The sequence below is a fragment of the Coregonus clupeaformis genome, chromosome 10, assembly GCF_020615455.1.
Source record: "Coregonus clupeaformis isolate EN_2021a chromosome 10, ASM2061545v1, whole genome shotgun sequence".
Lineage (NCBI taxonomy): Eukaryota > Metazoa > Chordata > Actinopteri > Salmoniformes > Salmonidae > Coregonus > Coregonus clupeaformis.
The window spans coordinates 42442905-42465650 of NC_059201.1; the positions used below are offsets into that span (position 1 = coordinate 42442905).

General features: G+C 43.8%; 1 protein-coding gene across 2 annotated transcripts in view; it reads right to left on the reverse strand.

Annotated features, from left to right (window-relative positions):
• Nucleotides 1–22746, reverse strand: part of LOC121575091 (paxillin-like) — a 47330-nt gene that overhangs the window by 18584 nt on the left and 6000 nt on the right. The gene's annotated exons all lie outside the window — the stretch shown is intronic.

A 22746-nucleotide genomic window follows, 5' to 3' on the forward strand; every position in this document is an offset into this window, starting at 1 on the left:
GAAGAGGGGAGGCGTCACTTTGGTGGCAGCGGGAGGATTAGGTTTACCCCTAGCAATGCAAGTTTGAAGTTTCAGTCTTCTTGGCTCTCTGAAGGCTGAGGTAATAACTCACACGACTGCTGCAGAGAACAGTCGACTAACTAGGCAAGTAGAGCCAACTCGACAACTTATTACGACAAAGCCTGGGAAAAACAACGTTGTGAAAAAGTTGTGAAAGTGCTGGAAGATATGTTGTGAAAGAGGGGAGGAGGGGTAGAAAAGAAAGACCCTTATTAGAGTGCCGTACCCACAGAGGGAGTGGTGTGAGAGGGGTAATTCAATTGAGCCTTTCTTCACTCTGTCTCTTGTTCTGTCGGTCTCAAGGTTCAGTCCAAGTGCACTTGACTTCAGTGACCAAGTCATTTAATAACATAACACACTTCCTCATCAGTACGGAGAGGCTGAGACAGACAGAGTATCCCATGGCACAAGGAATCATGGATGCCAGTGGTGATCTGTCACGACTTCCTCCGAAGCTGCCTCCTCTCCTTGTTCGGGCAGGCTTCGGCGTTCGTCATCACCGGCCTTCTAGCCACTGCCGCTCATCATCTCATTTGTTTTGTCTTGTTTATTACACACACCTGGTTCATATCCCCTCATCAGTACATGTATAAGTATACCCTCTGCCCCCCTTGTCTATGTGTGTGATTGTTTATCATGGAGGTTACATTAGCTCGGTGGAGCTACATTGTATTTTATATCGCCAGGATATTCACCCGTGCCTTGTTTTAAGCATTGCTGCGTACCGCTGTCTTACCGAATAAACCATTTATTTTGTGATTTACCCTCCTGCGCCTGACTCTGTCCAAATCACCCGCCACAGAATCACACACCCAACAACATGGAGTCAGCAGGAAACGGGAATACAGTGGCTTACGATAGAAAAATGCCAAGGGTGGTGAATACTATTTTGTTGCCTTACAACCTGGAATTAAAATTGATTTTTGGGGGGGGTTTGTATCATTTGATTTACACAACATGCCTACCATTTTGAAGATGGAAAATATTTTTTGGGGTGAAACAAACAAGAAATAAGCCAATAAAAACTGCAAACTTGAGCGTGCATAACTATTCACCCCCCAAATGCAATACTTTGTAGACATTTAAATTTTTAAATTTTATTCATTTAGCAGAGGCTCTTATCCAGAGCGACTTACAGTTAGTGAGTGCATACATTTTGCATACATACAATTGCCACCTTTTGCAGCAATTACAGCTGCAAGTCTCTTGGGAAATGTCTCTATAAGCTTGGCACATCTAGCCACTGGGATTTTTGCCCATTCTTCCAGGCAAAACTGCTCCAGCTCCTTCAAGTTGGATGGGTTCCGCTGGTGTACAGCAATCTTTAAGTCATACCACAGATTCTCAATTGGATTGAGGTCTGGGCTTTGACTAGGCCATTCAAAGACATTTAAATGTTTCCCCTTAAAACAACTCGTGTTGCTTTAGCATTATGCTTAGGGTCATTGTCCTGCTGGAAGGTGAACCTCCGTCCCAGTCTCAAATCTTTGGAAGACTGAAACAGTGTTCCCTTAAGAATTTCCCTGTATTTAGCGCCATCCATCATTCCTTCAATTCTGACCAGTTTCCCAGTCCCTGCCGATGAAAAACATCCCCACAGCATGATGCTGCCACCACCATGCTTCACGGATGGTGTTCTCGGGGTGATAAGAGGTGTTGGGTTTGCGCCAGACATAGCGTTTTCCTTGATGGCCAAAAAGCTCAATTTTAGTCTCATCTGACCAGAGTACATTCTTCCATATGTTTGGGGAGTCTCCCACATGGCTTTTGCTTATTTTTTTTCTTTAAGCAATGGCTTTTTTCTGTCCACTCGTCCGTAAAGCCCAGCTCTGTGGAGTGTACGGCTTAAAGTGGTCCTATGGACAGATACTCCAATCTCCGCTGTGGAGCTCTGCAGCTCCTTCAGGGTTATCTTTATAGTCTCTTTGTTGCCTCTCTGATTAATGCCCTCCTTGCCTGGTCCGTGAGTTTTGGTGGGCGGTCCTCTCTTGGCAGGTTTGTTGTGGTGCCATATTATTTCCATTTTTTAATAATGGATTTAAATGGTGCTCCGTGGGATGTTCAAAGTGTCCGATATTTTTTATAACCCAACCCTGATCTGTAGTTCTCCACAACTTTGTCCCTGACCTGTTTGGAGAGCTCCTTGGTCTTCATGGTGTCGCTTCCTTGGTGGTGCCCTTTGCTTAGTGGTGTTGCAGACTCTGGGGCCTTTAAGAACAGGTGTATATATACTGAGATCATGTGACAGATCATGTGCCACTTAGTTAAATAAAGTCCACCTGTGTGCAATCTAATTATGTGAATGTCCATTACATGAAATCCAAATAAAAATCCATTTAAATTACAGGTTGTAATGCAACAAAATAGGAAAAACACCAAGGGGGATGAATACTTTTGCAAGGCACTGTATATGCCTGGAGTTGTGGAGCGGGCCCGGGAGCATTCCAACATGCTAGCCAGCTTGGGCGAAGCGATGGATCGGGTTCTCCAGGTCGTCCAACACCTGGAGAGGACCCGACCCATCGGGACCAGCTGAGCGACCGGATCCAGCCACCCACACCCCAGCACCCAGAGGGATTCACCTATCCCGACCGAGGGAGTACGACGGGACAGCGGCCCGCTGCCAGGGATTCCTCCTGCAGCTGGACCTCTATTTTTCAAACATCAGCCCGGCTCCCTCGGGTGGAACGAGCGGGCCCTCATCGACCACTTCCGGTGCAGCCTGCGGGAGGACGTCCGAAGGGAGCTAGCCTGCCGGGATACCACGTTGACTTTCAACCAGCTGGTGGACATGGCCATCCAGTTGGACAACCTGCTGGCTTCCAGAGGACGTCCTGGAAGGGGCCTGCCCGTTTCACCCCCCTGCAACCCGGATTACGTGCCGATGGAGCTGGGTGGGGCAGCAATCCAGGAGAACGACAGATCCAGGTCACTCTTGCTCCGCACTTTTGCCTTCTTCTCTAAGAAGTTCAGCACACCAGAGCAGAACTACGACATTGGTGATCGGGAGCTGTTGGCTGTTGTCAGAGCCCTGACCGCGTGGAGGCACTGGCTCGAGGGGGCGAAACACCCTTTCCTCGTCTGGACTGACCACCGTAACCTGGAGTACATCTGGGCAGCGAGGAGGCTGAACACTCGCCAGGCCAGGTGGGCCTTGTTCTTCACCCTGTTTGATTTCACGTTGTCATACGTACCAGGTACTAAGAACATGAAGGCAGACGCACTGTCACGGCTGTACGACACAGAGGAGAGGCCCATAGACAACACCCCCATACTCCCGGCCTCCTGCATTGTGGCGCTGGTAGTGTGGGCAGTGGACGTGGACATAGAGCGGGCGTTACGCACAGAGCCATCTCCACCTCAGTGCCCAGCTGGGCTGCGGTACGTGCCGTCTCTTGTCCGCGATCGTCTGATCAATTGGGCACACACGTCCCCCTCCTCTGGTCACCCAGGCATCGGCCGTACAGTGTGCTGCCTGACCGGGAAGTACTGGTGGCCTACATTTCTTTACATTTGAGTCATTTAGCAGACGCTCTTATCCAGAGCGACTTACAGTTAGTGAGTGCATACATGCCTACCTTGGCTAAGGACGTGACGGTGTATGTCTCCTCCTGCTTGGTGTGCGCCCAGAGTAAGGCACCTAGGCACCACCCAGCGGGTAAATTACATCCCTTACCAGTTCCATAACGGCCATGGTCTCACTTGTCAATTGACTTTCTCACTGATCTTCCCCTCTCTCAGGGTAACAACACCATCCTGGTCGTTGTGGACCGCTTTTCTAAAGCCTGCCGCCTCCTTCCTCTGCCCGGTCTCCCCACGGCTCTGCAAACAGCGGAAGCCCTGTTTACTCACGTCTTCTGGCACTACAGGGTGCCAGAGGACATAGTGTCTGACCGGGGTGCCCAGTTTATATCCAGGGTCTGGAAGGCGTTCATGTAACGTCTGGGGGTCTCGGTCAGCCTGACCTCTGGGTTTCACCCCAAGTCTAATGGGCAGGTGGAACGGGTAAATCAGGATGTGGGTAGGTTCCTGCGGTCCTATTGCCAGGACCGGCCGGGGGAGTGGTCGGTGTTCTTGCCATGGGCCGAATATGCCCAGAACTCTCTCCGCCACTCCTCCACTAACTAAACTCCCTTTCAATGTGTCTTAGGGTATCAGCCGGTTCTGGCACCGTGGCATCAGAGCCAGACTGAAGCTCCTGCGGTGGACGACTGGTTTCGGCGCGCAGAGGAGACGTGGAACGCTGCCCATGTCCACCTCCAGCGCGTTGTGCGTCGCCTGAAAGCCGACGCTGACCGCCACCGTAGTGAGGCCCCGGTCTTTGTACCTGGTGATCATGTCTGGCTCTCGACCCGGAATCTGCCCCTCCGCCTGCCCTGCTGGAAGCTGAGCCCGCGGTTTGTGGGGCCGTTCAAAGTCCTGAGGAGAATAAATGAGGTTACGTATAGGTTACTACTCCCTCCTGATTACCGTATTAACCCCTCATTCCATGTGTCTCTCCTCAGGCCGGTGGTGGCTGGTCCGCTCCAGTAGTCTGAGGTGCGGGAGGTCACTCCGCCCCCTCTGGACATCGAGGGGGCCCCGGCGTACTCCGTCCGTTCCATCCTGGATTGGAGGCGTCAGGTGGGGGGCCCTTCAGTACCTCGTGGAGTGGGAGGGGAACGGTCCGGAGGAGCGGTGCAGGGTCCCGGTGAGGGATGTCCTCGATCCGTCCCTGTTGCGGGATTTCCACCGTCGCCATCCGGCTCGCTCTGCTCCGCGTCCCCCTGGCCGTCCCCGAGGCCGGTGTCGGCGCGGGAGGGGGGGGGGGTGGGGGTGGGTGGTACTGTCACGAAGCTGCCTCCTCTCCTTGTTCGGGCAGGCTTCTGCGTTCTTCGTCACAGTATAAATATTCCCTCCGCCCCCCTTGTCTTTGTGTGTGATTGTTTATCTTGGAAGTTACATTAGCTCAGTGGAGCTACATTGTATTTTGTATCGCCTTGTTTTCTCCAGTGCGTCGTATTTCCGTGCGACTGTTTTACGCATTGCTGTGTACCGCTGTGTTACCGTATAACCATTTATTCTGTGATTTATTCTGCACAAGATCCACTTTGGCTGGAGTTAACATCATTAGCATGCCAGATAACGACAGGGTTTCCGAAGCAGAGGGGTTTGCTCACCAACTCTGAGACAGTGTAGACATTCCAGAGGATTTGATTCTGGATACAGTAGAGCCGGGTGTTTATTCAACTACAGCCAGATACTCCCTCTCAGGGGAGATAGACAGTCTAACAACAAACCAACTGCCCAGAGGGAAGTGAGAGAAAAGTCGAAAACCTCAGCATCCAACAAAAACGCTCAAAGATCCATTACCTTTTGTTTCCAGTAAAAGGGGTTTCTATAAGGTTTTTGTGGGGAAGGTTGTGTGCTAGTACACCTGCCAGCAAAGAAGTGGAAGAGGGACAGTCTTTTGGCCAACGCCAGCCTCCAGTTATTATTTCTGGTAGTTCTCAGGGCTCAGAACATGAAGGAAACAGATTGCAACGAGTTGTGCAATACGGAGGCAGTTTTTATTTATTTATTGCTGTAGACATTAGCATTTGTGTGGAGGCCTACAAAAAGGCCTGTGTCAGTCCTCCCTGCCAAAGGATTGAGGGGAACATGCCATAACACATCAGCTCATAGCCAGCCATTCACATGGCTCTCTTCCAATATCCAAACTCAAATATCACTAAGAATGAAGCAAAGTACTCATATGCCTTGACTTATTCAACATTTAGTTGTGTTCCAGCTTGAATTTAAAATGGAGAAGAAAAAATATATATATCTCACCTCACCCATCTACACACAATACCCCATAATGACAAAGTAAAAACATGTTTAGAAATTTTTGCAAATGTATTTAAAATTAAATACAAAAATATATAATTTACATAAGTATTCACACCCGAGTCAATACATGTTAGAATCACCTTTGGCAGCAATTACAGTTGAGTCTTTCTGTGTAAGTCTAAGAGCTTTGCACACCTGGATTGTACAAAATTATTTAAGCTCTGTCAAGTTGGTTGTTGATCATTGCTAGATGTCCATTTTCAAGTCTTGCCATAGATGTTCAAGCAGATTTAAGTCAGAACTGTAACTACGCCACTCAGGAACATCCATTGTCATCTTGGTAAGAAACTCCAGTTTCTCCAGTGCATTCGGAAAGTATTCACAGTGGTGGAAAAAGTACTCAATTGTCATACTTGAGTAAAAGTAAAGATACCTTAATAGAAAAAGACAAGTAAAAGTGAAAGTCACCCAGTAAAATATTACTTCAGTAAAAGTCTAAAAGTATTTGGTTTTAAATATACTTAAGTATCAAAAGTAAAAAGTATAAACCACTTCAAATTCCTTATATTAAGCAAACCAGATGGCACAATTCTTGTGACGGATAGCCAGGGGAACACTCCAAGACTGAGACATAATTTACAAACAAAGCACTTGTGTTTAGTGAGTCCGACAGATCAGACGCAGTAGGGATGACCAGGGATGTTCTCTTGATAAGTGTGTGAATTGGACCATTTTCCTGTCAAAATGTAACAAGTACTTTTGGGTGTCAGGGAAAATGTATGGAGTAAACAGTACATTATTTTCTTTAGGAATGTAGTGAAGTAAAAGTACGCACAAATATAAATAGAAAAGTAAAGTACAGCTACCCCAAAAAACTACTTAAGTAATACTTTCAAGTATTTTTACACCACTGAGTATTCAGACCCTGTGACTTTTTCGACATTTTGTTACGTTACAGCCTTATTCTAAAATTGATTAAATAAATCATTTTCCTCATCAATCTACACACAACACATAATGACAAAGCGAAAACTGGTTTTAATAAAGTTTTGCAAATTTTAAAAACATTTAAAACAGAATACATAAGTATTCAGGCGCTTTGCTATGAGACTCAAAATTGAGCTCAGGTGCATCCTATTTCCACTGATCATCCTTGAGATGTTTCTACAACTTGATTGGAGTCCACCTGTGGTAAATTCAATTGATTGGACATGATTTGGAAAGGCACACCTGTCTATATAAGGTCCCACAGTTGACAGTGCATGTCAGAGCAAAAACCAAGCCATGAGGTCGAAGGAATTGTTTGTAGAGCTCAGAGACAGGATTGTGTCGAGGCACAGATCTGGGGAAGGGTACCAAAACATTTCTGCAGCATTGAAGATCCCCAAGAACAGAGTGGCCTCCATCATTCTTAAATAGAAGAAGTTTGGAACCACCAAGAGTCTTCCTAGTGCTGGTCACCTGGCTGAACTGAGCAATCGGGGGAGAAGGGCCTTGGTCAGGGAGGTGATTGTGATTCTCTGGTCATTTTGACAGAGCTCCAGAGTTCCTCTGTAGAAATGGGAGAACCTTCCAGAAGGACAACAATCTCTGCAGCACTCCACCAATCAGGCCTTTATGGTAAAGTGGTCAGACGGAAGCCACTCCTCAGTAAACCGCACATGACTGCCCGCTTGGAGTTTGCCAAAAGGCACCTAAAGACTCTCAGACCATGAGAAACAAGATTCTCTGGTCTGATGAAACCAATATTTAACTATTTGGCCTGAATGCCAAGCGTCACGTCTGGAGGAAACCTGGCTCCATCCCTACGGTGAAGCATGGTGGTGGCAGCATCATGCTGTGGGGATGTTTTTCAGCGGCAGGGACTGGTAGCCTAGTCAGGATCAAGGGAAAGATGAATGGAGGAAAGTACAAAGAGATCCTTGATGAAAACCTACTCCAGAGCACTCAGGACCTCAGACTGGGGTGAAGGTTCACCTTCCAACAGGACAATGACCCTAAGCACACAGCAAAGACAATGCAGGAGTAGCTTTGGGACAAGTCTCTGAATGTCCTTGAGTGGCCAAGCCAGAGCCTGGACTTGAACATCTCTGGAGAGACCTGAAAATAGCTGTGCAGCAACACTCCCCATCCAACCTGACAGCGCTTGAGAGGATCTGCAGAGAAGAATGGGAGAAACTCCCCAAATACAGGTGTGGCAAGCTTGTAGCGTCATACCCAAGAAGACTCGAGGTTGTAATCGCTGCCAAAGGTGCTTCAACAAAGTACTGAGTAAAGAGTCTGAATACTTATGTAAATGTGATATATACAGTGGGGGAAAAAAGTATTTAGTCAGCCACCAATTGTGCAAGTTCTCCCACTTAAAAAGATGAGAGAGGCCTGTAATTTTCAACATAGGTACACGTCAACTATGACAGACAAAATGAGGGGAAAAAATTCCAGAAAATCACATTGTAGGATTTTTAATGAATTTATTTGCAAATTATGGTGGAAAATAAGTATTTGGTCAATAACAAAAGTTTCTCAATACTTTGTTATATACCCTTTGTTGGCAATGACACAGGTCAAACGTTTTCTGTAAGTCTTCACAAGGTTTTCACACACTGTTGCTGGTATTTTGGCCCATTCCTCCATGCAGATCTCCTCTAGAGCAGTGATGTTTTGGGGCTGTCGCTGGGCAACACAGAAAATCTTCGGAGGGAGTTGAAAGTCTATGGGGTTGAGATCTGGAGACTGGCTAGGCCACTCCAGGACCTTGAAATGCTTCTTACGAAGCCACTCCTTCGTTGCCCGGGCGGTGTGTTTGGGATCATTGTCATGCTGAAAGACCCAGCCACGTTTCATCTTCAATGCCCTTGCTGATGGAAGGAGGTTTTCACTCAAAATCTCACGATACATGGCCCCATTCATTCTTTCCTTTACACGGATCAGTAGTCCTGGTCCCTTTGCAGAAAAACAGCCCCAAAGCATGATGTTTCCACCCCCATGCTTCACAGTAGGTATGGTGTTCTTTGGATGCAACTCAGCATTCTTTGTCCTCCAAACACGACGAGTTGAGTTTTTACCAAAAAGTTCTATTTTGGTTTCATCTGACCATATGACATTCTCCCAATCCTCTTCTGGATCATCCAAATGCACTCTAGCAAACTTCAGACGGGCCTGGACATGTACTGGCTTAAGCAGGGGGACACGTCTGGCACTGCAGGATTTGAGTCCCTGGCGGCGTAGTGTGTTACTGATGGTAGGCTTTGTTACTTTGGTCCCAGCTCTCTGCAGGTCATTCACTAGGTCCCCCCCGTGTGGTTCTGGGATTTTTGCTCACCGTTCTTGTGATCATTTTGACCCCACGGGGTGAGATCTTGCGTGGAGCCCCAGATCGACGGAGATTATCAGTGGTCTTGTATGTCTTCCATTTCCTAATAATTGCTCCCACAGTTGATTTCTTCAAACCAAGCTGCTTACCTATTGCAGATTCAGTCTTCCCAGCCTGGTGCAGGTCTACAATTTTGTTTCTGGTGTCCTTTGACAGCTCTTTGGTCTTGGCCATAGTGGAGTTTGGAGTGTGACTGTTTGAGGTTGTGGACAGGTGTCTTTTATACTGATAACAAGTTCAAACAGGTGCCATTAATACAGGTAACGAGTGGAGGACAGAGGAGCCTCTTAAAGAAGAAGTTACAGGTCTGTGAGAGCCAGAAATCTTGCTTATTTGCAGGTGACCAAATACTTATTTTCCACCATAATTTGCAAGTAAATTCATAAAAAATCCTACAATGTGATTTTCTTCCCCTCATTTTGTCTGTCATAGTTGACGTGTACCTATGATGAAAATTACAGGCCTCTCATCTTTTTAAGTGGGAGAACATGCACAATTGGTGGCTGACTAAATACTTTTTTCCCCCACTGTACACAGAATGAGTCCATGCAATTTATTATATGACTTGTTAAGCAAATGTTTACTCCTGAACTCCAATGTCCACTTTGACACTATGGGGTATTGTGTGTAGGCCAGTGACACAAAATCACAATTTAATCTACTTTAAATTCAGACTAACACAGCAAATCTATTTAATCAATTTTGAATTCAGGCTGTAACACAACAAAATGTGGAAAAAGTCAAGGGGTGTGAATCCTTTCTGAAGGCACTGTATTGGGAATTAATTCGAAGCAATTCTTTACACACTAGATGACTGATAGGGGGCGCTGTTTTGAAGCCACCGCACCTCCATTTTGGCACTCTCCCACCAGTGTAAAACATATTTTGGAAGCTATAGAAATGCATTTATTAATGTCGACATTTGTTTTTGCCTCTTTTATGCTATTACAGACACCTTAAAGCTTACTTTTAAATGATATTATGTGAGCTAAACATTAATATAAAAAAATATAAAAACATATTCCTTAAAGTATAATTTTTTGAAAGTACTAATGTTACTGTCCCCACTACAAAAAAAATAATACTTTAATACATTTAATTGAAATACTGTAGAATTCCATTAATTCCTATAGAGGACTGCTCCTTCTGGGGAGTGCCAGTATGGCCGACTGGTGGCTTCAATGCCTCTCATTGCCAAATACATAGCATCATTGACTAAGTGTGCATATTGGAACATGGCCAAGGACCGTGCACTCCTGTCTGGAACTAAGCCCCTCAGTGGCCAGGAATGAAACTGCAGTAAAGTTAAAAGTACCCCGAATGAGGGAGTGTCTCCTCGAATCGCCTACAGCTGGGAGACAGCATTTCAACCTCTGCATACTAAATAAATCCTCTTCCCTTGAAAAAATGCTGACACCTTTGGAAGAGAACATCACGGATGGAATACATTTCATAAATGTAATACAGTAAAAAGATATGAGCCGTATTAGAGAACAAGTTCATAAACCAGTTGCCCAACAGACGGTAACTAGGGCGACTTGAGCCCCCGGGTAAGAGGTTGAGTGACCCCCTAGCTAAAATAAGAAGTCTAAAGCCCCTATATATATACACACCACCAGAGCTTTATGTACTTGGGTGAAGAGCATGACCAAACTGCAGGATCAGCAACCATAAAGAAGGTTCTAGAAGGTATAAAGAATAAAGAAGGTACATCATAATCAAATACTGAACAATAGGCCTACTACACCTGAATGAAGTGAAACCTGTAAGCCAAGATAGGTTAGTTGAAGGGTGCCACAACACAAAGAAAAGATAATTGAAAGAGATCGAGAGAGAGAGCTAGACCGTGGACTCCCTGTTCAAATTAACATTGAGTGTTTTTCTATTTATTACGATGCCGCCTTGAGCATAGAGTCACTTAGGATTCATTACCAGGCCAGACAGGGGAGAGAGAAAGAGTTAGAGACACAGAGCGAGAGAGAGAGGGGAGGCTCCTCCCTGGAGTGTAGAAGTGGGTTGGTGTGACTGTGGAGACTCCCTCCCTGTTCAAATTAACGGTGTGTGTTTTTTAAGGAGAAGGTGACAGTAAGATGAAGGGATCCAGACAGAGGAAAAAGAGAAAAAGGATTTAAGAACAGAGAGAGAGAACAGGACGAGAAGAGGGAATGAAGATAAACTGTGAGTGCCTTACCATTGGTTATTAATACAGTTACATATTGCAATATTATTTCTATACTTTGACTCGAAGTACCGATTTAAAAAAAAGAAAAAAAAAGGAAAACAAATATTTGTTGTTGTTGCTAGGTAGCGTTAGCAAGCGCTAGTAGGCTGTACCTGCGCCAAAACTCCGGTATTTTTATCCTACAGCTTGTTCTACATCTTCTTTTTAAATAGTGAGCCAACATGTTTTCAGCACTTTTATTTCCATGACTGATCAAAACTCATTTTTTCATGCTCTCTCGTGACTCTGCAGTAGACATACAGTATATTGAGCAATATATTTAACATCAAATCGCAATAAAAACACTATCGCAATACATATCGTATTGGCACCTAAGTATCGTGATAATATCGTATCGTGAGGTCTCTGGTAATTCCCAGCCCCTAGTTATTAAGACGAGAAAAAAAAAAAAGATCTCAGACAGGATATCCTGCCCACATAGCCAATTCTGCTATAGAAAATGGCCTTACATTTACATTTTAGTCATTTAGCAGACGCTCTTATCCAGAGCGACTTACAGTTAGTGAGTGCATACATTATTTATTTATTTTTCATACTGGCCCCCCGTGGGAAACGAACCCACAACCCTGGCGTTGCAAACGCCATGCTCTACCAACTGAGCTACATCCCTGCCGGCCATTCCCTCCCCTACCCTGGACGACGCTGGGCCAATTGTGCGCCGCCCCATGGGTCTCCCGGTCGCGGCCGGCTACGACAGAGCCTGGATTCAAACCAGGAACTCTAGTGGCACAGCTAGCACTGCGATGCAGTGCCTTAGACCACTGCGCCACTCGGGAGTACACTTCCTCTTGGTAGGGTCTCAGTGCTACCCACTCAGGCCCCATTTTCTACCCACACAGCTAAAAAGAAGGCCTTTGCCAAGACACTGCCTATCGTCAATGTGTCTTCAATGAGCATGTCTTCAACAATGCCTTGCTTTTAGGCTACAATTAGCTAACAAAATCGCTTTGCCACTAACACAACAGACAAAACGCTCCATCGGAGCATGTCGTCAATTATACAATGTGTGGGTCTAATCCTGAATGCTGATTGGTTAAAACCGCATTCCAGCCGGTGTCTATGCCACAAGTTACCACAGGCTAAATCTATGACATTAAAATGCCTATTTACTCTGTTCCATATTACTGCGCAATCCACTGTCTCATCAGCCCAGCCAGGCAATTTATAAACTTGATCTCCACTATAAAAAGCATCTAGACATTATCTCACATTTCTTTTAGACTAACATTTCTTTTTCAACAGCGGAGATTTGTATAAACCTTGTCTGTCTCTCCGACATTTGCAACATTGTTTCAATATTCAAATTCGATCTCCAGCTGTCCCATAGTAATGAACGTGTCGGGACGAGACAGACAGGCAGGCAGCGTTTCTCAGCCAGTCGAAAATCATGAATCAGCTGGCATCATTTTTATGGATATATACAAAGAAATGTCAATTGAAAAAAGGTGAAACGAAGTGCAGCTAGTTTGCAGTCGTTCCAGTTTCAGTTTGAAGTGATTGTGTTACTGTAGCTGTGTTGTTGGCTAGCTCCTCTGAACAACAGTGTCCTGACGAGAGAGCACATTTTCTATTCCAGGCAAAATCGCGCCTCATTAGGTCATTGTTATGGATGTATTCAAATAAAAAACAGCTTAAACAAATGCAAATGCAGCAACTGTTGTTATTCTGGCTGCACTGTTTGACGTGACTTTAAGTTAGCCGTAGTTGGCTAGCTAGCAAGCAAGGGATAAGAACGTTGCCAGCCAGTATGGCAATGGAACATTTAGAACGAACTAACGACTGGGTCGCATCCATAGATACAGAACAAAAAGACTGAACGACTGGGTCGCGTCTCTGGCAATCGAACCGATAGAACGAATGACCAGCCAGCTTGGGTAGCAACCCTAGATTTGTGTCGGGCCTATATCTTGTGGAAGGATGAAATATTATGAATAAATTCATCAAAATAAAGTAAATGAAAATACGTCAATCATTATTTGAATATGTTGGTAACCCGTTGTATAAAACAACACCCGTGCCAATATATCCTATTATTATTATTATTATTATATCCTCCAAACACCGGCTTCTCATGCATTATCACTTAATTATTCACCTAAGTAAGCCATAAATGTTTTATTCACTATACATGTTCATGCTGGATGATATTATGTGTCACTTCTTAGGAAATAAAATAGATAGATAGATGCTATCACCTACATGGGTTTCAGTAGTCTTCACCATTCTGCTTCATTCTAGATCAACCAGTGTCTGTTGCAGACTGAAGAGGGCGACATTGAATTGTTAGAAGAGCGCGAAAGAGAGAGAGAGGGACTGTTATGCAGAATGGGAAGTCAACATGAGGACTTTAAATGTCATTGTGTTGTGTGTTCCCATCTTGAAAATAGGCTACTTGGTATAGGGACATGTATTGTAATAGGCCATAATACAGTATGTCAAACAGGCATCCCAACAAGAGAATGGACAGAGGGAGTGAAAGATGGAGAGAATCTTCCATGGTTTAGGTTGTTGAACATTCCTCCCTTCTATATATCTGCATAAACTGTATGTCCCCACTCACTCTTCCTCCCCTTCGATCTCTCCTTCCCTTCATCGTCTTAACTGATGGGCAGCAAGGAATTCCTAACATGCTATCGCCTGCTCGCTTTTTATATACGAGAGAGTGAGGGGGCGGGTAGATAGAGAAAATATAGGTGTTTGACGGGCAAGAAAGCAAGGAAGGGAAAAGGGGAAGGTGTGAGGATTAAATAAAGGCAGAAATGACCCTGCTCATATGTTTAGAAGGCTGTTGGTTCTCCAATGAGTTGAACACTTGAGCAGAGATTTAGAAGGTACATTCTGATATACAGATGTACGATCTTCATTTCATCACTTTTGTTGCTGAAAAAACAGGAAATGCAAACTTGTAGTGAATTCCACATAATAATTCACGTCATGTTGCTGCAGGATTATTTTCCTGCTGTAGCAAACTGACTAAAATGAAGATCCTACATATGCAGGCTACCAGTAGGTAAAGCTTTCCTGATTGAACACTAAATGCCTTTAAAAGTGTTGAGCCTGCAGCATCAGAGTAGGTTGACTAAAACTGTTAAGTCAGCAGAGTGGCTTTTGAATATGACATGAGCCGAGCTGGCAAGCTATTTGATGAGATATCCCCTACATACCCCCACACCTCCAGGTCAGTGGTAGGCAGCAGAAGGCTCTTGCCTGTTGAAATGGTATGTGCATCAGTGGTTCCAGCTGCTTCTGCTACAATATTCACAGGTGCCTAGTACCACTAACACTAGTGTAAACAGTCACACAGGCAACCTCACCATACACATGCTCTGGACAGGACAGACCACCCAAACTGCAAACCTGGATGAGCCAATTACAGAACTGATTTCAGAAAATAATTTTTAAAAGGGTTTAAAGGGGCAATCTGGGTTTCAAACTAAAATAAAGCAATCACCCCGCCACTTTTTTGCTATACAGCTGAGGGATGGGACTAGAGAATCTTAACCACTCTCAATACCAATCACTGGCCGGGTCCGAATACCCATACTTGCGTTCTAAATAGTAGGCTTTTTGGTTATGCGAAAATATAACGTTTTATGAAATAAGTGAAATTTCTAAAATGTTGTATGGTGTAGCCCTTTACACTCGTACCCCTATGCGGGTTGAAAATTGTAGATTTGGGCACTAATAGAGTACCACAGTATGAGTCATAATCCCCACAAAACCTAGCGGTCAAACAAAGAAATGGTTTCAATCGATTTTAGAAACACTTAAAATAAGGGCTGGGTTTCGTGTAAGCTTACCCTGAAGTGACATTTTGATAACGTGGCTATCATAAAGAACTACAAATGCCATGATGATCTGGATGAGACTGCCGAATCGAGCTAAGGTAAGAATCTCTCAATGAACTATCTAATGTTAGCTAAATTTTGTAATGAATAAATTGGCTACATTTCTTTCAATTTACAATTCTGTGAACTGTCTTGTGCAAGTTTTAAATCAACACAATAACTGTTAGCAAAGGTGTCAGCTAGAGATGATGCGCTGGAGCTTGCGGGGATTTGTAGTCTTGCATGATGTCTACTTTGATGCCAATTAGAATATTTCTTGAACCTGAGAGTAAATAGAGCCGAATATATTGATAAAAATCACCTTGTCCGAGAGAGATTTATATGGTCATGAAAACGTCACGCCATGGTAAGCCTACACGAAACACAGCCCTTATTTTAAGTGTTTCTAAATTCCCCTATGGAAAAAATGTATGGTGGAAAAAGGATTGGAACCATTTCCCTGTTTGACTGCTAGGTTTTATGGGTATTATGACACCTCCCCTATGGAGCTCTATAAGCGCCTAAATTGGAATGTAGTGGCTGTACACTAACATGCTATACATGACGTCAGAGCTCTGGCTCTGTGCTTCACAGCGCTGTATGGGTTTTGACTGACAGCCGTTCTGAACTTGAGCACCGCGCACTACAAGAAGTTGGCCCCATCCCTGCCGGCAATTGGGCAACATTTTTTGTTGTCTGAGTGAGGGAACTGCTGTAAATTAAAATGACTTGATGTATTTCGAAAGATGAGGCATTGAGGATTATAATGAATACCGCTTTGATGTCATACAAGCAAGCCAAACACCCATGTCCAAATGTGCACTTCATATTTCCATAGCATAAAACTCATGTCATAAACAGTGTCAATGTTTATGATCACTATTTTTGATGTACAGTTACAAGATGACATGGCGTCATACCCTGGGTTATTCTGAACAGATTGAGATTTAGTCTGTTTATTGTAAAGACATTTCGCCGTGGCACAAGCACCTGAATGCACTCATGACTCCTTTCAATGAGCACCAAAAATCTGATTGGTTTGTCTGAATTGCCTTATGTGAAGCGTAACACTAAGATCGTATTTTATAACTTAGCTACAGTGCCTTCAGAAAGTATTCATACCCCTTGACTTATTCCACTTTGTGTTACAGCCTGAATTCAAAATTGATTAAATAGATTCTCACCCATAACAACAAAGTGAAAACATGTTTTTAGAAATGTTTGCAAATTTATGGAAAATGAAATACAAAAATATCTAATTTCAATAAGTATTCACACCCCTGAGTCAATACATGTTAGAACACCCTTTGGCAGCGATTAAACCTGTGAGTCTTTCTGGGTAAGTCTAAGAGCTTTGCACACCTGGATTGTACAATATTTGCACATTACTCTTTTAAAAATTATTCAAGCCATGTCAAGTTGGTTGTTGATCATTGCTAGACAGCCATTTTCAAGTCTTGCCATAGATTTTCAAGCCAATTTAAGTCAAAACTGTGACTAGGCCACTCAGGAACATTCGATGTTGTCTGGGTAAGCAAATCTCCCAGTGTCTGTTGGAAAGCAGACTGAACCAGGTTTTCCACTAGGATTTTGCCTGTGCTTAGCTCTATTCCGTATTTTTTTTATCCTAAGAAACTCCCTAGTCCTTGCCGATAACAAGCGTACCCATAACATGATGCAGCCACCACCATGCTTGAAAATATGAAGAGTGGTACTCAGTGATATGCTGTTTTTCCCCAAACATAACGCTTTGTATTCAGAACATAAAGTTCATTTCTTTGCCATATTTTTTGCCATTTTACTTCAGTGCCTTATTGCAAACAGGATGCATGTTTTGGAATATTTTTATTCTGTAAAGGCTTCCTTCTTTTCACTCTGTCATTTAGGTTAGTATTGTGGAGTAACTACAATGTTGTTGATCCATCCTCAGTTTTCTCCTATCACAGCCATTAAACTCTAACTGTTTTAAAGTCACCATTGGCCTCAGGGTGAAATTGCTGAGCGGTTTCCTTCCTGTCCGGCAACTGAGTTAGGAAAGACACCTCTATCTTTGTAGTGACTAGGTGTATTGATACACCATCCAAAGTGTAATAAATAACTTAACCATGCTCAAAGGGATATTCAACGTCTGCTTTTTTTTAAACCAATAGGTGCCCTTCTTTGCAAGGCATTGGAAAACCTCCCTGGTCTTTGTGGTTAAATCTGTGTTTGAAATTCACTGCTGAGGGACCTTACAGATAATTGTATGTGTGGGGTACAGAGATGAGGTAGTCATTCAACAATCATGTTAAACAGTATTATTGCACACAGAATTGAGTCCAATCAACTTATTATATGACTTATTAAGCAAATTTTTACTCTAACTTATTTAGGCTTGCCATAACAAAGGGGTTGAACACAGTGACTCAAGACTTTCAGCTTTTCATTTTTAAATGAATTTCTAAAAATATAATTCCACTTTGATATTATGGGGTATTGTGTGTAGCGACACAAAATCTTGATTTCGTCCTTTTTAAATTCAAGCTGTAACATAACAAAATGTGAAAAAAGTCAAAGGGTGTGAATACTTTCTGAAGGCACTGTCGTCATGTTGGCAATAGAACAAACTTCTAAATCATGCCCACCTGACCCAGATTATAAATCACAATGGACTGTTTTTGGATTGTGTAAACAACAACAGTAATTGTGTGACGGCGGGGATGCAGGGTTGTGTTCCAAACAACTACAAGTGTGCTTGTTCTAGTTCTTCAATGGCACAGATAGTTGAAGACTCTTGTTTGAGTCATAAAAGTGCATTGAAATTGCTTAGGAACTGTGCACACTTTGGAGAGGTGTGTGGCCACTTGGAGACACCAGTTAGTCATCTCACTCAAACCCTTGTAATTGTTTTGTCTTAAGTTGCACCTACCCACATTTTCCAGGAATAGTCTTATGTTACTGAATGTATCCAGAGTATTTTCAGATTTTGTTAAATCAACAAATGCGGCGAAACATACAGTAAATGTAAAATGCACATAAAATCAACAGTGTAATGTTTGGATTCAGTCTTGTGTCAGGTGAACTGTTGTGTACTCACATTTGGTCTAATAATTTTCCAATTATCTCCGAACTGTTCCCTTTCAATTGCTACAATGGTTATGCATATGCTTTTCATATTTCTTCTGTAAGAAACATTTCAATTTAAAACTTGAGACATCTGTGGCATTGTGTTGTGTGACAAAACTACACATTTTAGTGGCCTTTTATTGTCCCCAGCACAAGGTGCACCTGTGTAATGATCATGCTTTTTAATCAGCTTCTTGATATGCCACACCTGTCAGGTGGATGGATTATCTTGGCAAAGGAGAAATGCTTACTAACAGTGATGTTCAGTGTAGTATGATTAGTACACAGTATGCAGTTTAAGTAGTAGGTAAGACAGATTTCAGACACAGCCCCATAATTGCACCGTCACATACTAAAATTGTTCAGTAAGGCTAATTAGAGACTTATTAGGAGCATTAGAATATTACTGGATGGAGTATGACATGCATGGCTACCCATACTATTTTCAAAATAATGACTTTACATGAGAACAAATGCATGCACGCACACAGACAGACTAAGAGAAAATGACCCAGAGTACTTCGCTCCTCAGATGGGACTCTCCAAACACACAAACGCTCTCATCCTTTAAATGTAGGTCAAAATGAGATCGATGGGCATCTCTTTTTCAAGTGAGCCCTTGGCCACAGCAATAATTAAAAAGGCTTTAACACATAGCCTAGGCCTATGTGGCCCACACTTCCTCTACTGTAACCGAAGTGCAGTAACATCCAAACACTTGCGCCATGCTCAAGCACCAATGCAGTACTAGAAACATCTGTCCAGGGCCCTGTGCACATCCATGTTGCTATCCAGAATGTACAGTGAGGGAAAAAAGTATTTGATCCCCTGGTGATTTTGTACGTTTGCCCACTGACAAAGAAATGATCAGTCTATAATTTTAATGGTAGGTTTATTTGAACAGTGAGAGACAGAATAACAACAAAAAAATCCAGAAAAACATGTCAAAAATGTTATAAATTGATTTGCATTTTAATGAGGGAAATAAGTATTTGACCCCTCTGCACAACATGACTTAGTACTTGGTGGCAAAACCTTTGTTCAATCAATCAATCAATCAATTTTATTTTATATAGCCCTTCGTACATCAGCTAATATCTCGAAGTGCTGTACAGAAACCCAGCCTAAAACCCCAAACAGCTAGTAATGCAGGTGTAGAAGCACGGTGGCTAGGAAAAACTCCCTAGAAAGGCCAAAACCTAGGAAGAAACCTAGAGAGGAACCAGGCTATGAGGGGTGGCCAGTCCTCTTCTGGCTGTGCCGGGTGGAGATTATAACAGAACCATGCCAAGATGTTCAAAAATGTTCATAAGTGACAAGCATGGTCAAATAATAATCAGGAATAAATCTCAGTTGGCTTTTCATAGCCGATCATTAAGAGTTGAAAACAGCAGGTCTGGGACAGGTAGGGGTTCCATAACCGCAGGCAGAACAGTTGAAACTGGAATAGCAGCAAGGCCAGGCGGACTGGGGACAGCAAGGAGTCACCACGGCCGGTAGTCCCGACGTATGGTCCTAGGGCTCAGGTCTCTCAGTTGGCTTTTCATAGCCGATCATTAAGAGTTGTTGACAATCACAGAGATCAGACGTTTCTTGTAGTTGGCCACCAGGTTTGCACACATCTCAGGAGGGATTTTGTCCCACTCCTCTTTGCAGATCTTCTCCAAGTCATTAAGGTTTCGAGGCTGACGTTTGGCAACTCGAACCTTCAGCTCCCTCCACAGATTTTCTATGAGATTAAGGTCTGGAGACTGGCTAGGCCACTCCAGGACCTTAATGTGCTTCTTCTTGAGCCACTCCTTTGTTGCCTTGGCCGTGTGTTTTGGGTCATTGTCATGCTGGAATACCCATCCACAACCCATTTTCAATGCCCTGGCTGAGGGAAGGAGGTTCTCACCCAAGATTTGACGGTACATGGCCCCGTCCATCGTCCCTTTGATGCGGTGAAGTTGTCCTGTCCCCTTAGCGGGCGCTGCAGGATTTCAGTCCTTCACGGCGTAGTGTGTTACCAATTGTTTTCTTGGTGACTATGGTCCCAGCTGCCTTGAGATCATTGACAAGATCCTCCCGTGTAGTTCTGGGCTGATTCCTCACCGTTCTCATGATCATTGCAACTCCACGAGGTGAGATCTTTCATGGAGCCCCAGGCTGAGGGAGATTGACAGTTATTTTGTGTTTCTTCCATTTGCGAATAATCGCACCAACTGTTGTCACCTTCTCACCAAGCTGCTTGGCGATGGTCTTGTAGCCCATTCCAGCCTTGTGTAGGTCTACAATCTTGTCCCTGACATCCTTGGAGAGCTCTTTGGTCTTGGCCATGGTGGAGAGTTTGGAATCTGATTGATTGATTGCTTCTGTGGACAGGTGTCTTTTATACAGGTAACAAGCTGAGATTAGGAGCACTCCCTTCAAGAGTGTGCTGCTAATCTCAGCTCGTTACCTGTATAAAAGACACCTAGGAGCCAGAAATCTTTCTGATTGAGAGGGGGTCAAATACTTATTTCCCTCATTAAAATGCAAATCAATTTATAACATTTTTGACATGCGTTTTTCTGGATTTTTTTGTTGTTATTCTGTCTCTCACTGTTCAAATAAACCTACCATTAAAATTATAGACTGATCATTTCTTTGTCAGTGGGCAAACGTACAAAATCAGCAGGGGATCAAATACTTTTTTCCCCTCACTGTAAGCAATAAAAACATCTCAATTAATGACGCACCAGAAAAGTCCTGGGTCGTATTCATAAGGTCACTTAGTTGCAATGAAAAACGAAAACGCGTTTCTCATTGGACACTAGTTCCGGTAGTCCCTCTCTGTTTCAGTTTGTTTTCTTCCGTTTGGTTCCTAATGAACACAAACCAGGTCAAAGTTTCTCCAAGATATTGTACCAACTCTAGAGAGATCAAACACTGCTGCACAGGGGCAGACCCACTTAGGTTCTCTCTACCCTACTCTATCTCACACTTCACTCTAGATTCTGCTTCTCTCTCCAACCCATAAACAAATGACCAAGCCCAAATGCAATGTTTTCAAACCATTGTGTGGATTTCTGGGACTAGAACTTGTGTAAATGATTACAACCTTCACGAAATTTACAGAGATGCATAAGAATCCACACTGTTTACGACGAGCAAGAGGCTTGACTTAACACTTGACTAGGCCTAGACATACTGGTCCATGGGTTTGGGTGCTGCTGACTAGACCACTGACCAACCTGATGTTCGTCTCTGCCGTCTCTGTTCTGGAGGCCAGTGTGGATCACAGGGTCTGACAAGGCTGCCTTTGTCAACCTCCGCTTGGACACAATAAGAGGGAGAGGAGGGGGACGGCCCCTGAAACACCATAAAGCTCTGACAAACATTCCGCAAGGCCACATCATCGGCTGGAAAACAAATCAGTGCTGTTTAAGTGCCAGAGAGAGGGATAGTGAGAGGGTGAAAGGGTTCGTACTGAGGAAAGAGGACGGGAGGCTTCTACTAAGCAGTAGTTGGCCTGGAAACCTGTTTCCGTAGAAGTAGAAGTCCCATCTCCTGCAGCAGTGGGCTATAACTCTAATCTGTAATCAGTGTTGTCAGAGGAGCCAACTGGAAATTGGGTCTGGATTGGTCCAGCTCTCCTTATAACTGGATCAGGCAGATGATTGGAACCTACATAACCTCTCCACCATCCGCACATTTCGTTCACTCTCCTTAGAACTCCACATAAGAACAAATGCACTGTTACGAGCACACACCTAATAAAAGGACTGTATTGTGCAGGCCCCCAAATACAGGAGGACAGTGTGCTGTTTGACGGATGAAGTTTGAAACGCCTGCCACGCCCTTTCACTAGCTCTGAAACAGCTGTTTCCTCCTCCTCCTCCTCCTCCTCAGTGAAGTTAGGCCTTTGAAGTGTTTGGCTGTTTCAATGTGTGCATGTTCATCTACAGGTTCTCTTTTCCACATACGTACAGAGGCACTGCAGTATTATGGTGATTGCTCATTTAGAGGTGTTTGGTTGAAGTTTGTACTGGCATTGTTTTGTGGTCTGTACTAGCGGTAGTCGTTTCAGTGTACATAGATGTGATTGTTTCGTAGCTAACCTAAAATGTTGGGTGAAATTCACAGGCATTGTCACCACCACATTGGAAGAAAAATAAGATGTTTCTTCAGAAAAACTGATATCATCAACGTTGAGTGGTTATTTCAAGTGGAGGACTTTGTTGAACGTCTATACTGACTAACTTACCAGTCATAGGCTACTTCCCACTTACCACTAGAAAGGGAAGATTTGGACATGGGCATGGCCACATTTAGACATTACCACATTTTCCCACAAGTGACTAATA